Below are 18488 nucleotides of genomic sequence, written 5' to 3' on the forward strand. Positions count from 1 at the left end.
ACATTTCAAGGAGTCCTCTGTAGACACCACCAAAGCTCTGGTGGATTCAGGCAACAAATACTTAACGCTACCAACTTACATGAATATGGGAAATGATTGGAAGAATATAAGACGATGTATACTAACGGGTAAAATGTGAGAGATGGAGCAGAGCATCCCCACGGCCATCAGCAGTGAGATCAGGAGTCCAGAAATTCAGCACTTCACCTGGACCACCGTGAAAGGGAGCTCAGGTCCTCCGCTAGGCAAAGCCCTCAAAGCTACCTTCGCTGCGCCCCAGCGGCCGGGAGGGGGCGCCCGAACTCGCCTCAACGGACCGACGGGCACCGCCCACCCAGCGGGACCCGCTTCCGGGTCCAGCTCCGCGAACTCGGGCGTAGCGCCCACGGGAAGAACCCGGGCGTCGCCGTCGGCAGGAGCCCTGGCCCAGGAAAGGCGCCGCCGGGGCCCAGGGAGCGCGTGGGGCCGCGAGAGCAGAGAGGAAACTTCCTTTTCGGGCATGACTGCGGAGGGGAGCTTTGCCGCGGCTTCGCACAGAGCCTTTCATTTCTGCACCTGCCTCTGCGTCCATCCTTCCCTTCCTGGTAGGAGCTTTTAGCCAGACCGGTTGACGCGGTTGCCCATTTATTTATGCAGGGATTGACGGCTCGAAATCAGAGCATGTCGTGGTACGTGTTCAGATTTCAGGGCTGTTTCTGGGAAGAAAGTCGAATTCAGGGAAAGGAGAAACGCATCTACAATTCTGGACACGAATTTTACTACAATGATTTTATTAAATTTTAATGGTTCATTTCTTATACAACGTTATAGTAGTTTAAAAGGATTGAAAAGTGGGGGCTTCCCTGGTGGCGCTAGTGGTTGAGAGTCCGCCTGCCTGATGCAGGAGACACGAGTTCGTGCCCCGGTCCGGGAAGATCCCACATGCCGCGGAGCGTGTGGGCCCGTGAGCCATGGCCGCTAAGCCTGCGCGTCCGGAGCCTGTGCTCCGCAACGGGAAAAAAAAAAGTATTGAAGAGTGGGTGTATTAAAATTCAGATTATTGTAGCTGTAAACATTTTACTTATACCAAAGCCACAATTTGTTAAAATGTACTGGGCTTTTGAAAGCATATTCAACAATAACTTTATCAGAATTACTTCTTATCTCATTTTCAATTGAGAGAATTACTTTTTTTTTTTTTTTTTTTTTTGCGGTACGCAGGCCTCTCACTGTTGTGGCCTCTCCCGTTGCGGAGCACAGGCTCCGGACTCACAGGCCCAGCGGCCATGGCTCACGGGCCCAGCCGCTTCGCGGCATGTGGGATTTTCCCCGAGCGAGGCACGAACCCGTGTCCTCTGCATTAGCAGACGGACTCTCAACCAATGTGCCACTAGGGAAGCTCTTACCATCTTAATTTAATTTTAGCTTACTGAAACAGTTTTTGAGAAACAGCATATAAATTTCTGATTTATATTAATTCTTTTCTCCATCTCATCCCTAATGCATTTCCAAATTATAGGGGATATTCTTCCTGTCCCACAGTTTGAAAATATGATTCTGTGGCAGGCCAGTATTTTGATATTTCTTCTTGGATTGACAACAATGATAACCACCTTGTTGGCACATTTTTATGGGGCTATCTCTTTCTCTTGACAGAGTCAAAATTTTCATCAAGTGCTTCTGTATGTATTGAGACTGAAAAGTGACCAAAACTTTTCACTATAAAAGCTTCAGTATCACAGGTAAACACATCACACCCCGTTTTAGCAGTGTTGTGTGAAAGGTGTCCAGATATTTAGCAAGTAAGTACATTTAGGCTTCTTTGGTGAGAAATGGATAGAATGCATGGAATTTGTCAAACTTTAACTTTGTGCTAGAAGCCCTCCTCCCTCCCCCACTTATACAACTCTTAGGCTTTTGTAATTGTGGTGCCAGATTTTGTCTTCATTTATAATTTTTATATGTTCATCAAGGGTTTTTTATCATTAATTCTAATTTTTTAAAACATTGCAATAATATATTACTTTTCCATATTATTAAGTCACTTGGCACCCCTTCTCTATTTGTATCTGAGGCAAGTTTCTAGCTTGCCTAAATCTAATCCCTACACTGGAAAGAGTTTTTGATATGAAGTGTTGTGATTTTCCTTGGGTGAAAATTATGTCTGAAAATCAGGGAACATCCCCTTCCCCATCCCTCACTTTATTGTTTTTTTTACAAGTTATCTTTGTCTTTATAACATTGTTTTACCTATACCTTAAACACTATCACCAGAGGTAGTCTGAAACTAAGTGAAATGAGAGTCACGATTATTTATATCATTTATTTATACATTTCACAGAGTAGCTATGATCTGCCAAACAACTTGCTAAGATTCAGGTGCTCCAGAGAGAGCTTCAGGTGTGCTGTGTGATTTCTCCTCTGTGCTAGGCACAGCCTTAGCAACGTAGCCTGGGCTGTGCTCCTTCGCATTTCTGCAGACAACCCTTTGTCCAGGAGTTCCCATTTGGGAGGTGCTAACTTCTCTGATCCTTAAGTTTAAAAACACCTGAAAAAATTGTCAAGTAGTCAGTTAAACTGTGTCACACCCCAAATACAAAATTAGGTCAGTCTATGTGAACTGCCCTGGAAAGATTTCCATAATAAATATTATATAGAAATAAACTGTACAGTGATGTGTTTGGTATAATTATATAAAAGCATATCCAAAAAGAACATTGGTCCTGTAGAGAGTTTGAGATGCCAACCCCTCAACTTTAGTGGAAAGGGGCCACTTTGAGGTCTCACTGAGGCAGTCTTGATATTTCTAAGGCACTGGGACTCTGGGGGGCTCTGGACAGTGTTATTTGCCAAGTCCATGTGGCAACTCTAACAAGGCCAGGCCTTAAATTTGTATAAAGTGCTTACCTGTTTGTTCTGTTCTCCATGACTATGTTATTAAAATATATGAATATTCTCCAGTTAGTAGATGAGATTTGGGGATTAAATGTGCAGTTTTCTGTATTAAATATCATACTTGTTAATACCACTGTTATCTTCATGGAGCTGCAGCAGAGAAGGGAGGCCCAGACCATGAGCAGCCCTTGGAAGACATTCTGAGGCCAAGGCTGTGCCTAGGGGATCTGAGGTTCCAAGCTTCTCCTGGCTGGAGCAGCCTCAGAGGCCCCCAGAGCTGAGCCCTGCCCGCTGAACACTGATAGAGGAGCTGGCAGAAGAGTCCCTTTGGCAGGGGCACTGCGCGGTTCCCAACATGTCCAGAAAGCTGTGCTAGAACCTCACATGTGAGGCCAAATCTCCAGCTCTTGTCTTCCAGAAGCCACAGGGGCAGAGCAAGTTTCCTGAGGGGAAACCTATGTTGGTTCCCAATAGACAGCCTGAGGGGGGCATCCCTCAGACTCCTGTTTTTTCTGTTGGCTCTGTCCTAGGGCATGCTGTGGGTGCCCTCTCTCCAGCTAGCTCTCTCATTTCTCCTTCATTTCCCAAATGGCTCTTGAGTACCAACTAAATCCTAAGCCCCTAAGGCTAGTGATAGAGCAGTGAATACCTGTTCTGGAAGAAAATAGATAATTAAGCCAAAAGTCACAACATGGACTAAAATGTATGCCTGGGAAGTAAAGGCACCTTTCCCAGCTGTAAAAGTCAAAGAAGGATTACCCCCTGGGAAACTTTTTTCACTATAACAGGAAGGAAGGAGGAAGGGTGGTAAATGTCTTTGAGTTTGGTAACAAAAAGTTCTCTTCTAATGGCTTTTACCTCCTCTGTGAAGTGGCATCCAGCACATCTGCTGAGGTTCGGGGACAGAAGTTTGTCAAAGTGGAGAATGTTTAAAATCGTTTTGTTAAGCATAAGAGAGTTGACAGTGGAACCAGTGATACAAGCTCCAAAAAACAGGGAGCTTTGTCACTTTTGTTCACTTATGTATCCTAAGTGCACATAGAAGGAACTTACCAAATACATAGGATGAATGAAAGTATGAATTCCATGCAGTATTGGAGATGCCCATTAGTTGTAGGCCATAGAACTACGGTAGCACAATATACTCTTTTGTGTGATTTTATCTAGTGGGTCTCCACCACTTACCAGAGGTGAGGCATGGAAGAGGCAGAGAGTTTGGACTTTTGCCAGACAGGAATGATGAAACAAGAATGACGTGACGGTGTTTAGAATGTTGCTTAGCTGATGAACCATGAAGACCACTCTGTTAGTTTGCTAGAACTGCCCTAACAAAATGCTGCAGATTGGGTGGCTTAAACAACAGAAATTTATTTTCTCATAGTTCTGGAGGCTAAAAGTCCAAGATCAAGGTGTAGGCAAATTTGGTTTCTCCTGAGGCCTGTCTTCTTGCCTTGCAGATGGCTGCCTTCTTGCCATGTCCTCACATGGCCTTTCTCCATGTGTGCCCATCCTGGTATCTCTTCCTTTTATAAGGACGCCAGTGGGACTTCCCTGGTGATCCAGTGGTTAAGACTCCATGCTTCCACTGCAGGGGACATGGGTTCGATCCCTGGTCAGGGAACTAAGATTCCCCATGCCGTGGCACGGCAAAAACCAAAAAAGACACCAGTCATACTGGATTAGGACCCCACCCTAAGGGCCTCATTTTAACTTAATCACCTCTTTAAAGACCTTACCTCCAAATACCATTACATTCTTAGGTACTGGGGGTCAGGACTTTCATATATGAATTTGTGCGGAGGACACAATTCAGCCCATAACATCTGTGGAGAGAGAGAGAGAGGGAACAGACCAGAGGCTGTTGATGGAGAAGGGGAAACGGTCAGGACCAATGAACTGTAATTCCTTGACTAATTGGCCAATGAAGGACAATTTAGAAACTGAAGGTGGAGGTCAGAGGGTGGAATGCTAGACTATATTGCTTTATTACTTCAGAGTGCAGAGCAGCTCCTAGTGAAAAGCGAAGATCTGTGAATCAGGTGTAACTTGTCATATGGCCCATGGCCAGTCATTGGCACTTCTAAGCCACTACCTCTCTGGATGAGTAGTCTTTGTTCATGGGAGCATAAGGAAGGTCACTGTCTTTAGAGTCACCTTCTAACTCTGGAGAAATAGAGTTCTCTAGTCCTGGATTTTCTACTTGTGTGGTTACTCATCCTATCTGAACTTCAAGTTAGGAGAATCACATTTTTTAAATGAGTGAGCAGTGTTATTAATTATATAATAAAAAGCAGATAGTAATTTCCCCCAGGCTTTACTTGCTCTGTAAGTGTGGACTTATCTGTAGGAGATAAAGGTTGATTCTCAGGGCCTGGATATGGGAGCCAAGGCAGCTGAAAAACTGGTGTGGCTACATTGACCCCAACCTCCTCTCTCCTCCAGGTGCAAATGGCACAACAGGTGGCTCAGTGGCTCCTTTCTCTATTTCATGGGGACGACTCCTTTTGCGTGACTCCACTTCTTAGTGGCTCTTCTTTTTCAGCCATCACTCCACTCTGCCCTTTATTTATTTTATTTTTTAATTTATTTACTTTATTTATTTTTGGCTGTGTTGGGTCTTTGTTGCTGCGCGTGGGCTTTCTCTAGTTGTGGAGAGCTGGGGCTACTCTTCGTTGCGGTGTGCGGGCTTCTCATTGTGGTGGCTTCTCTTGTTGCGGAGCACAGGCTCTAGTTACGTGTGCTTCAGTAGTTGTGGCATGCGGGCTCAGTAATTGTGGCTCGCGGGCTCTAGAGCACAGGCTCAGTAGTTGTGGCATACGGGATTAGTTGCTCTGCAGCACGTGGGGTCTTCCTGAACCAGGACTCGAACCCATGTTCCCTGCATCAGCAGGCAGATTCTTAACCACTGCGCCACGAGGGAAGCGCCACGAGGGAAGCCCCACTCTGCCCTTTAATGGCGTTAACCAAAGTCATTTGGATGTGGAGGGATACGGAAAGTCTTTAGAATGTTTGGCCACCTTGGCTTCAGTGGGCTGAGTAGTGGTCCAAAGTGAGCCCAGAAAAACTGCACCCTTGTCATAAATTGCAGAACCACCTGTGGTGCATGCGCTTTGTGTATCCTGAGGAAGATATCCCATGACTGTAACAAGCATATAACTAACGACCACAGAGGACACCTCAACCCTGATAGGCCACCTGTTTGCATTGAGTACAAGATCCTGCACAATGTCAGAAAGAATGGCTGTAAGGAAGGCCAAAAAGGAGTTTGGCAGGCCTCAGAACATCCCTGAAGGCATCATTGTTTTTGTGCTCAAAGACAAGCTCTCCCTCTCCACTACTTGTCCCAAGGACACACATACACACACTCTTGCCAGGATGGCACCAAGTCCATCTTACTTTGTCAGTATTCTAGTCAGTCACCAGCAGGTGGCGCCCGAGTCAGGTAGCTGGGGAGTGAGGCAGGGAGTGGGAGTAGTTTGGTTAGTGATTAGTGATAGACACTCCTGTTCCTTCTCACCCACTGGGTCATTCTTTCCCCTCTGTTAGTTTCCCTCCTTTCCACACATTCAATCCTGACCTTTTCCTCATTGTCTCCTCATTCTTCTGCAAGCCCTGTGTGGCCGCACTGTGAACATTCCCATCACTGAGGGCCATTTGACCCACATGCCTTGCACTGATGTCATTGAGTCAGGCAACATGCCGTCTCAGTGAGGAGTTGAATCCCTGTGCAGGGTGACCAGCCAGCAGGGAGAATTTATTTATTTTGAGTTCAACGTTTGTTTCAAAACAGATGAATATCACAGCTATAGCAGATGTTTAAGTAGCACCTACCGTAGTATTAGGCCTTAGCATGTCCATCTCAGTATCCAAGCACAGCAGCATCCCTGTCCTCCACCCAGCTCTGCATCCACTGTACAATGGATACTTTTTCTCATATCTAAAAAAGCCACTTTTTTTTTTTTTTTGCGGTACGTGGGCCTCTCACTGTTGTGGCCTCTCCCGTTGCGGAGCACAGGCTCTGGACGCGCAGGCTCAGTGGCCATGGCTCACGGGCCCAGCCGCTCCGCGGCATATGGGATCTTCCCGGACCGGGGCACGAACCCATGTCCCCCTGCATCGGCAGGCGGACTCTCAACCACTGCACCACCAGGGAAGCCCTAAAAAATCCACTTTTAAGAGGGAACTTATCCTGTTTCTGAACCCCTTCAGAGCTGGACTGCCTGGAGGGCAGAAGGTGGGGTGACCCAGCTCACGGGTCCATTTTCAGGTCCCTAGCTTTGAATCCGGTTCCCCTCCAGTGGCTAGAGAGTGATGGGAGTGTTACTTGAATGTACGTGGAGATTTCCTCCCCAAGCCTGGACACAGTGTATTCTCCTTCCCCTCCAGCTCTGCTGAGGCCTTTCACGGCTCTCCCTTCCCTTTAGCCACCTCCTGTCGGGAGGGGCAAGTGCAGAGGACTCCTCTAGCTTTAGCAGCACCACCAGACCCTGGGGCCACAGCGCCCCACAGTCAGAGAGTTGTGGTGACTACACACACCCGTGCCCTTGTACCACCCACTCAGGGCTTCCTACCACCCCTCTGGGGTGGAGGTAAGAAAGAAAGGCAGGTAATCTGTGAACACTTTTCACAGGAGCAGGGAGGTGAGCCAGCACCCACGGCAGCCTTGCTGAGAGCTCCAATCCCTGCCAACACCACTTCCCAAAACACAGAGCCAGGGGTTCTATGTCCCCTACTGGCACGTCCTACATTCCATGGGGAGAGGAGAGGAGATGTGGTGTGATCAGCTGTATGTTTTCCTTAAGGTTGAGAAGGGAGTAAGAGCGCCCAGCACTGCAACTTTCATCAGGAAGGGTGTAGGGTCTTTGGTGCAGATGGAAGCTATGGCCCACCATAGATTCATGGTCGTAGATTTTTTTTTTTTCCTCACACTTCTGAGCTCAGGGGCTCACTGCTCCAAAATCTTGAGTTCCACTTTGGGGATTTGTGAAGTTTATTTTCTCTTACTATTCCTAGATGCTCAGTGAGGAATCTTTGGCCCCATGAGGCATGTATAACCTGATTCACTCCATGCCATTACTATGTAATGCTCAGGGTAATGAGGAAGCAAAGGAGAGGACTGATGGCTCCAGATACTGTGCTGTAGTCTTTGGTACAATTTCTCACTTTTCTAAGCATCGAATGATTGCTGAGTAGTTACTTGTTTTTCTAATAAGAGTATTATGGAAAAAGTAATGAATTTTTAAAGTGGGCTATCTTCACAAATACAAATGAAGGAAACCAGGATGGTGGTGTGTCAGCAACGCCATCATCAACTTCTCTCCCTAACCTTTGTCTCATTTTATAAGCCAAAGTCCACTCTCAATAAAAGCTGAAGGGACCCCTTCCTTTCCCTAAATCCAAACTCATAGGATATTCTATTTCCCCCTAAACACAACAGAGACAGATGGCACCATTCTCCTTTAGGAAAAAAACAAGCATATATGGGGGAATAATAATTATCCTTGCTGACGAGAAATAGAGACCGTCCTTACCAGAGGATGTGATATAGGAGCTAATTGATGTTCTCTAAATGTAATAAAACATCTTTGGGAGGGAAAATTCCCTCTAAGGAGATTATTGAAGAGCAATATCGGGCTAATTGGAAGTGTCACCCCCCCTCCCCCCATAGACAAAGCCTAGGGCAGAGTTAAGGACATCCAGGAACCTGGCACCCTGGCCCAGGCCAGGGGATACAGACTCCCTGGGAAGCATTCAAATGCAGATCAGTTAGAGGGGGTGAAGCATAGTACTCACTTCCACATAGCGCTTTGCAGATGGTTTCACAGTATTTGAGTTTTATCCACTTTCTTGTAGCTCAGAAAGGTGTGGAGAGGCATGAGGGTCAAGAAGGGAGGGGACTTGCTCAAGGGCCACAGCTGGTAAGGAGCAAAGTCAGATTTGAGCACAAGACAGATTTGGGACCATTATTTTCTTCTCCATTTCATAGATGGCAGGAGATAACTGAGGCCGGGTGGGTCGTATAAGTTAGAGTCCCTTCCCTCCAGTGGGTCCTGCTTACCCCTTTGCAGGTGGTTGGCACTAAACCTGTATGAAGTCCTAGACTGGCCTTGACTTGGCACTGAATATTTAGAGGCTACTTGAACCCTGAGACTCCTCAAGGGAACCTGAGATCTTACTGTACTCATTGCTGGTGATAGATTAGCTACTTACCCAGGCAGATAATGTAATAGGATGAGAGGAGAATTAGGAGTGAGACATAGGGTGATCAGGGCAGGGGCTGTCTGTGAACCCAGGCTCTAGAAGGGGTGACTTGCTGTTCCTGTGACCCAAACAAAACTCAACTTTCAACAAATATGTGGAATCCCAGAGACTGTCCACCCATGTTTTTAAGTGGAGTCCCCAGGATTATGGAGATATAGGCCCTCGGTATTTCACCTTCCACCCAGCTTGGAAAAAATGTTGAGCACACACCTCCAATGTATTTATTTTATTGATAATATACCTAGGTACTACAGTTATAAAATACTGTGCATATTATACAGTATACATTTGTAATAGAAATTTTTTAATGGATAATCTATGATAAAACATTTTAAAATTGTATCTTTTTTTTTATTAAAGGGACATCATGACGTCCTCAAAAAATATACACACACTTCTAAGAAGATGTGACAATCTGCACTGATATGAGCTGCAAGGTAATTATTCCAGGAATACTGTGATAGCTCACAGAATTCAAGTAGAAGTTAAACAATAAAGCCTGAGAAGAGGTAAGAACTGTATAAACTCCAGCAACCTTAGAACATTCTCATTCATGTGACTCAGCTCCTGAGTCTCAGGTTCTGGCTTTCTTGAGTCAGATTCTTAAGATTAGCTTTCTGATTGGCTCACACTGGTTTTATCATTCATAGCTTCCAGGTCTGGATATCAGGGCTGGAGGGCAGTTCTTAGGGAAGGGCTGTGAAGACAGATAACGTGTCCTCCTACATTCCATCCTTGGTTTCCCAGTATCTACATCTTTCCCATTCACAGGGAAGGTACCCAATCCAGTTACCCCATCTGCTACTATTATGCCCTCAGGTAGAGACAAATATCACATCCATAAACTGCTTATAATAAACACCAGAGGGCCACTGTTTTCAGAGTATACTTTGTCCATCACAATCTTGTTAGACATTCTTGCAAATTATGGACCCAGCTGAAAGTTTGAGTATGACCATACAAAATAAGAAAAAGGAAGAGAGAAAACAACAAAGCAAACAAACAAAAAAACCCCAAAACTTCTTTTTAAAAAAGACATTTATAATAGATATCTGATGCACCATTCACAGCTCCCTTTAAGACCTGAGAACTTACTCCCTTTAGCTGCTGATAGAGCTTCATGCTGACAGCATGCAGGTCTTCTCTGGAAACTGCTCTTGGCTAAAGTGACTCATTTAGCCCAAAGTTATTTCCCCCTCCTGGGTCATCCTGCATCCAATTACCTGTCAATGTGGGGATATAAAGGCCTGGCCCTTCTGTCTACCTCCACAGGGTCATCCCAGAGTCAGAGCTCCCTTGGGATTGGCTAAAGCCCTGCTGTGACTGCACTGCAGCTCAACTTCTGCTCAAATTCTCTTTGCCACAATGACTGATCCACGCATTCTCCAGTAAACTCCTTGCATGCTTATCTCTGTCTCAGAGTCTGCTTTCCCAGGTATCTGACCTACAATAGCATAATATATGAGATCTTCTATTTTAACCCCCCAGACATTAAAAATAATGAATGAACCCTGCCATAAGGCTCTGCTAAGAGATTAAGCTATTTTTTTTATTTTTTAGCCTTTCCACTCTTCCCAGATGGACCATTTGGATCAGCTACTTCTTGGAGTAAAAAATGAAGTATTTCTCTTTCTCTGATGAAAAGTTAGTTTATAACATTAGACAGTAAGGGCACAATAACATAATGATCAGATACATAGGGCAGAAGACCAGGTGGGGTTTCTTTTCTGATTGATTGTTCTGGTCTACTTAGACAACCATTTCTGAATACACCCTTTTTTTTTTGCCTTTGGTCCCAGTCAAGTTTGTGGGGTTGCTTGTGTCTTCAGCTGATGGATAATATAGACACCACTGGCACTACCTTAAGTGGCTACAATGGGACACATTTTAACTTATTAAAAACAGAATCTTTTGAAAAGTATACAAAAGAAATACATGTATTAGGTGTATGTGATTCAATTTATGGTCTTATAAAGTGTAGCACTCTTTCCACTGGTCTAATCCAAGATCACTTGTCTTTTCATTGGGTAGCATGGAAGCTCACTGGACTAGTCTTTCTATGATGAACAGTATTAAATTTTTGTGGCAGTTTTCCTCATTTTTTTGTATTGTGTACTTGAAACATTGCAGGTTGTCAGAAGACAGCCAGCATGTAGCAAGTGTATTTAAAGTTAAATATAACCAGTATACAGGGAATCAGCCAAAAGGCAAAAACAGTTCATGAGTCTACCTTCAGTACAAGAAGAATCCAGTTTCTTAGACATGTGGAAGTTTTTAGGCAGCAAAGGTAAAAGTGTGTACCTCTTGGAAAGCATGTAGTGAAGTTTGGGTAGAACAAATGGCATGGATGGTCGGTGCACTTGGGCCCTCACACCTGCTTGAAGGCTGCAGGATGTGACACTCAGCCCTTACCTTTCTTTGGGGGAGGAGGGGCCCTGCCATCACAGGAATTTCTATCTTTGGACTCTGTTGGTCCTTGAGTTCCTCCATGGGTGGACTGTCTTTTCTTTCCTTAATTCATTGCATAAGCCTCAGTTTCTTCTCTAGGATCTGACCAGTATCTGACTTGTTCTTCTGAGTTTCACTACCCACTTTATCCATAAACACTGCTCTCATTTCTAGTAGGTTTAGGCTCTCACCAGAGGCTGACATCACTATGGATTTGTGCTGTGGATCTTCCTGTGCCTTCCCAGTTTTCTGTGGAGGAAGCATCTGACACAAACATTGCATCCAGTTTTTAAAGTTATTCTTTCATGGAGCCTGTAGCACGAACTGGGGAGACTTGCTCGCAGGGATCTCTGCTAATTCCCTGTCCTGGGCAAGGTAACTAATCTGTTATGTTGAAGGACCCAAATTCCTGCATCCCCTCTTTAATACTCTCCTTCTGAGAGTCTCCTAGGGTATTCTCCATCCTGAGTAGATTATAGATTCTTGTCCTGTTTGCGATCCTTCCCACTCTGAGGGACTAATTCTGCAAGCCTATGAGAAGAATTAGAGCAGGCCCCTCTCATGGTCATCTGGCCTTCCTTTGCCACAGGTGAGGGTGAAGGGAAAGAGCTATCCAGGCTGGGGACTGAATTTCTTTTCCCTAATCTGCTTGAGGGTTTCTTCCAAGGAGCTTTGCAACCTTGGCCATGGAGTTAGTCTTTGAAACATGGGTGACAGAAGAGGGAAAGATGGACTTGGGAAGTGTAGGCCAAGTGAGGAGGCGGTGTTGAAAGAAAAAGTGGGGAATAGGTTCCAGTATCTTTGCATGCTCTGTGGGTTGAAAGTAAAAGGCAAGTGGTGAGGAAAAAATGATCCTTGAGTATTGTGGCATCCAGTGATAAAAAGGGATTTGGAGGCTGGCATGGAGCAGGACTGCGACCTTTTACTACTGTGTCAGGGGTAGAAGGGGCTGTTGCAGTCCTTATGCAAAGTTACAATGAACGTATTCTTCTAATGATAAAGTTAAAAGATCCATTATAAAAAATGAATTTGTGAAACTGGGAATTTACTGTTAATAGAGAAATTTAGTGCACCCTCAAATATGAGATTGTACTCAGATACACTGTTGTGGTTTTTACCCTGAGATTTTCAGGGCCTCCCCACCTCCCAGTGTCAGTATGTGGATCAGACCATTAATCAGGAGCCCTGGGTCTGCCCAGCAGGTTGGAGGAAGGAACTTTTGGCTCCTTTTTCTCTCACCATACCTGCTCCTAGATCAAAGGAGCCACGCTCTGTCTGAAGTTGAAGACTTGTTCTCTTCTTAACAAAGACTATGGCAAGAGGCTTATTCCAATATTAGGGTCAGTTCCTGCCAGGAAAGAACCTCTGATCAGCTCTGGAGGAAAATTCCCTAAAAGGAGCACATCTGCACAGACCAGAAGACTGCCAGACTTGGTCTCTGGCCCTGTCACACTTGACCATCAGGGGCTTCTTTTCCTAGGAGGGCTTTGTAGCCCACCCAGTTACTGGACCCTGCTTTCTGCTTCCTTTGAACTATGTGGGTCCTCATGTTTCAAAAGTATTCAACATAAAAAAGGAAGACTTCTCTTATATGTGTTTCTACAAAATCTGAAAATATCATTCAACTTTTACTTTCTATTTGTGTCCATCTGGGAAAACTTAAACCAGAAATCACAACAGAACAGGAGGTAGCTGTGCAAGTAGGAGAGGGCAGTGCAAGGAAAGGGAGTGAAGGAGGAGGGCTCCCTGGAAATTTCAGCCCTGAAGGAGAAGGAAAGTACTGTGAAATGGAAGCCAAAGAATAGATCCAGGAAAGCAGGGAGAGGTGCCAGGCACCAGAATCAGCAAAAGAATACAGTATATTTTTCCCATTCCAGCCTAGGAGGTTCCCTTCAATTTCAGATATTGATTTAAGCCATTGTGCTGACTGAATATAAATCAAACATGTCTTTGATATGATCATACCTATCTTTCGCTCCTCTAGGTTCTCACCAATTCAGTTGACTTTGCCAGTCAGCTATCAAGAGTGAGATGGTACAGTTTCAAACCAGTTTATAGAAAAAGACACGTAATATTCTCATATAGGTTTATATGGAGAAAATGAAGAAAAGAGTTACCACTTATGGTTAACCCCAAGGAAGGAGCCATTCTAAAGAGTTTGTTGTTTTCGGCTGCGCTGCCTTGGCATGTGGGATCTTGGGATCCAACCTGCACCCGCTACAGAGGAAGCTCAGAGTCTTAGCCACTGGACCGCCAGGGAAGTCCCTCCGAGAGCTTTAAAATGTATTTACATCAGCTCTACAAATATTTTTCATTCCATTTTCCATTTGAGAAAACTGAGACTCAGGGAAGTTGAGTTGCCTCCAAGCAGAATAAGGGTTCCATGCAGAACCTCACATAGTACATAGTGAGTTATGAGTGATTCTTTAAGCAATATGTTGGATTTCTGTGGGGTTTTTAAAATCTAATTATTTTTACTTGCAGAATTATTCTTTTTCTTTTTCCCTGAGCTTCTCTTTTTGGTGGCTACATTTTTACTTTCTGATGATTTTAATCTATTTTTTGTTCTTTACCTTAGATTTTTGTGGAAGAGAAATTCTCCTATCCAGTTTCATTTTTCCATCTGATGAAGAAAATTCCTCAGAAGTTTATATCCACTGCAGTATGGTTATTATTTTTTTAAAGTAAATTTATTTATTTATTTATTTTTGGCTGCGTTGGGTCTTCGTTGCTACGTGTGGGGTTTCTCTAGTTGCGGCGAGCGGGGACTACTCTTTGTTGCAGTGTGCGGGCTTCTCCTTGCGGTGGCTTCTCTTATTGCCGAGCACAGGTTCTAGGCACATGGGCTTCAGTAGTTGTGGTACGTGGGCTCAGTAGTTGTGGCACACGGGCTCTAGAGCGCAGGCTCAGTAGTTGTGGCGCACGGATGGGCTTAGTTGGTCCACGGCATGTGGGATCTTCCTGGACCAGGGATTGAACCTGTGTCCCTTGCATTGGCAGGCAGATTCTTAAGTATGGTTATTTTTGAGTGCACAAATTTTCGTGATTTTTATAAACCCAGTGCTGACTTCTGTAGAACAATTCAAAAGTTAATTAAGAGAGGTCACCAAGCAAAAATATCAAAGTTTAGAAGAGGAAAAATTCTTACATATATAGCTTTACCAGAAAATGAACTGTATTATAAAGCAGCAACAGTATAAATACAGTGACAGTAAGGAGTTAGGTGATCAGAGTAATAAAGAAAATAAATCCCAGGAGAGTTACCTGGTGGTCCAGTGGTTAGGACTTGAAGCTTCCACTTCTGTGGCCCAGGTTCAGTCCCTGGTCAGGAAACTAAGATCCTGCAAGCCACATTGGTGCAACAAAAAAAAAAGAAAAGAAATCCCAGAAATTGTTATATAATCTGTAGTAATTAAGTAAAGGCTATCTTAGACGTTAATATGGAAGAAAAAAAGTTTCATTAAATGGTAACAGGATAAATGCTTGGCAACCTAGACAGAAATCAATTTAGATTCTCATCTCATATTATAGATGAAAAAGAAAATCCTAATGTACTATAAAAAATAAATGTGAAAGATTTAAAACATAAAAGGGAATTGATAATCCATAAGATCAATAGAGGAATGAAAATGGGAGAGGATTGGTTCTACATGTTCAACATTCTGGCATTAGGAGAAAGTATAAAGAAAATGAGCTATTATTTGTAAACATAAAATTGACAAATAGTTGCATCATAGGAATGTAGCTACCATCTGCATAAATGGTTTATATGTACTTTTAAGACTTAAGGATACATAAAAACAATTCACAAGGGCAGTACGAAACTAGTTAATGTCGTAAACTGAAACACAAATAAAAGAACTAGAAATAGCAAACAAAGCATATGAAAAGGCATTCTAGCCTACTAGTATTTAGAAATGATTTAACAATGATGCTTGACATTTTAGGCTGTTATGTAAGCAGTTATTTAAAAAAAATAAAATATTGATTTTTATGTGCTTTGTGCTACTACATACATTTCTTGAAATCTGTCCCCCAAAAATGTTTGTAAAAATTTTTTTAAATTATATCCAGTAATATAAACACACACTTTTATTCTCCAGGCGCTACCCTAGTTCTCTTCGTTTCACAGAAAACTTCTCAAAAGAAGTTTCTATTCATTCTATCTCCCAAACCTTTTCTCTTATTTAACCTTAGTCAGTATATTCCAGTCCGGATTCTGTGGAATTAACTCTGCCAAACCAGCCCTCATTTTCCCTGAATATAAGATATCATGTTTTAAATGTATTTCTTCCTTGAAACATCCTCTTATCACCACTGTCTCCCGGTTGTCCTGCTATTGTGTTGCATACCATTCCAGTGTCCTTTGCAGCCTCCTTATTCTCTTCTCTTCATTAAAATATGAAGGTCCCTAATGTTTAGTTTTTGGTCCTCCTATTCTGTATTTCTAAAAGACCTCACTCCTTCCTGGGCCTTCAGAGACCAGGATAACCCAGCTTCTAGGTTAACACTTCTAGCCATAGCACTCTGAAAGTTCTAGAACTGTACATCCAGTGTGAAGTCTTAGAATCTCTGCATCCTCCAGTTTCTGGTGATAGAAGCCGCTTTTCTTTTGCCTATGGTGTTAGTATATAATGTAGTTGAAATGAATTAATTGATTGATTAATACTTTTATGTTTCCTTCGGCAAAAAGGGAAGTTTCAAGAGGGCTGGCACTTCATTTTCTTTCTTCACTTTTTTAATCCTATGAAGGCAGTCATAGAACCTGTGATTTAGATACATAACTTTAATTAAATGAATGAATGAACTGCAGTTCCATCTTTTTTTTTTTTTTTTTTTTTTTGTTGCGGTACGCAGGCCTCTCACTGTTGTGGCCTCTCCCGTTGCGGAGCACAGGCTCCGGACGCGCAGGCTTAGCGGCCATGGCTCACGGGCCTAGCTGCTCCGCGGCATGTGGGATCTTCCCCGACCGGGGCACGAACCCGTGTCCCCTGCATCAGGCAGGCGGACTCTCAACCATCGCACCACCAGGGAAGCCCGCATCCTTTAATTGAGGTTGCAAAATCAGTCTTGGTATTACTTTCTTAAAAATAAACAAATGCAAAAAGATTTGAAAGTAAAACTTTAAATAACTTAAAAATATAAAGATGAACACTTGTGTAATTAGCACAAATACAAGCAAAAATACTGAAATATAATAAATATAGTAAAATAGATATTTAAGTACATAAGTACATTAATAAGGTTATCTGTGATGGTCTGGTGCCCCCTATGAACTAGATGCTTTTACTTATAGTTGCTTAATACTACCAATAAATGTTTTGACAAATTTAATCTGTTTATTTTATGATGAAGGCAGAAAAAAAGAGTCTTTTGAAGTTACTAAACACGTGGGAGTACGAGTTGTATCTGTCCATAATTGTTTCTTTAAGAGCATACCTCTAGTTCCTTAGCTCTTAATCTTTCTTGCAAGCTTGATAATAAAGAGAAGGATTTCATGATTTCTTGCTCTGACAACTACCCAGGGGTAGCAGCTCTGTTCTTTCTTTTCCAGAGAAAAACTGTTTCCTTGGAAGTGCTTTTTCACAGCCATTGTGGAGTCTTCACAGCTCAGGGGAGTCCTTCCATCCCCATCTACTGCAACAAGCCGGTCTCCAGGACTTGCCAATGCTGATGAAGTCCAGTGAAGAACTTCTCCAGGCCAGTCTCATTCCAACCAACCTCTTATGCTGAACAGTTTGAAGATTTGCTGAAGCATCTGATGGAGGACAGCAGTGATTTGAGCCTTCTGGACCTTGCTGCCATCTACCAGAAACAACAGAAGACCATTGGAACCAGCTAAATGTCCATTGGTAGGGGACTAATCTAATAATGTAGGACACACCCATTCAATGGGAAACAGTACAACTATTTAAAAAGATAAAGCAGTTATCTATATATGAATGAGAAGATCTCCAAGTTAAAAAAGATAGGTGCAGAACAGTGAGTATAGTATGCTACTTTTATATTAAAAAAGGGGGAGAGTGTAATAAAAGAATGTACCTATATTCTCATCAGTTGGCATATGCATAAGGAAACTGGAAGGATTTAAAAGACAGTAATAACTTCAAACTGTGGAAAATGTTGGAAGCAGTTGTGTCAAAGTATACATTTATTCATATGCCCAAATTCCAATTTACTAGTAATTTTAAAAATGTAAGTTAGCAAAATATCCATAAAGGGAAAGATCAGTAGCAGGGAAATACACACTCAAACATTGCTGGTGACAATATTTTGGAAAAAAAAATTTGTCTTCAATCAGCATTCTGCCCTTAGGATTTATCCAAAAACAGGTAAAGTTTTGTGCTCAGATTCTATAGAAGAGTGGAGAACAAGAAAGTATATATTCAGGAACAAATGATGGGCAAGGAAACTACATAGTATGTGTAGTTATTAGACAATTGTGTATCCATTTAAAAATTTGTGAGTAGAAAACAAAAGCACGAAAAATTTACTGATGATGGAATTCCATTGCGTGGCAAAAATTCAGGCTAAATTACTTACATAGCATAGTCACAATTTGGTATTTTAAAAGAGGCAAATGACATGTTTTAAATGATTAAAATTTGAAACTATTAACCAAAGTTATAACTGAAGTGTCTATTAAATTGTGTGAGATAAGTTTTTTTTTGGGGGGGGGGGTGCTGCGTGGCTCGTGGGATCTTGGTTCCCGGATCAGGGATTGAACCCGGGTCACAGCAGTGAAAGCGCCGAGTCCTAACCACTGGACCACCAGGGCATTCCCCTATGGGATAAGAATTTTAAAATTTTTTTTATAGAGGAAAAACTTTAAGCATTTTCCCCCATGCTGCCTTTCAATTTCTACAAAAGCCGCATTTCATTGTCACTCAGAAGTAACAAAAGGA

The 18488-nt window shown here is 43.0% G+C and overlaps 1 long non-coding RNA gene across 3 annotated transcripts; it reads left to right on the forward strand.

The window, feature by feature from the left end:
* Positions 1–397: 397 nt before the first annotated feature.
* LOC309802715 lies at positions 398–18213 on the forward strand. 3 transcript variants are annotated; one of them, XR_014293858.1, is made up of 5 exons: positions 398–584; positions 1636–1781; positions 9496–9572; positions 14162–14267; positions 17138–18213. It is a non-coding gene; the product is annotated as an uncharacterized lncRNA (long non-coding RNA). The 3 variants fall into 3 exon arrangements; XR_014293859.1 differs by having other exon boundaries at positions 1636–1721; positions 9496–9644; XR_014293860.1 differs by lacking the exon at positions 17138–18213 and having other exon boundaries at positions 1636–1721; positions 14162–14245.
* Positions 18214–18488: the final 275 nt, after the last annotated feature.

Source organism: Mesoplodon mirus (genome assembly GCF_964341445.2).
Source record: "Mesoplodon mirus genome assembly, chromosome: 1".
Lineage (NCBI taxonomy): Eukaryota > Metazoa > Chordata > Mammalia > Artiodactyla > Ziphiidae > Mesoplodon > Mesoplodon mirus.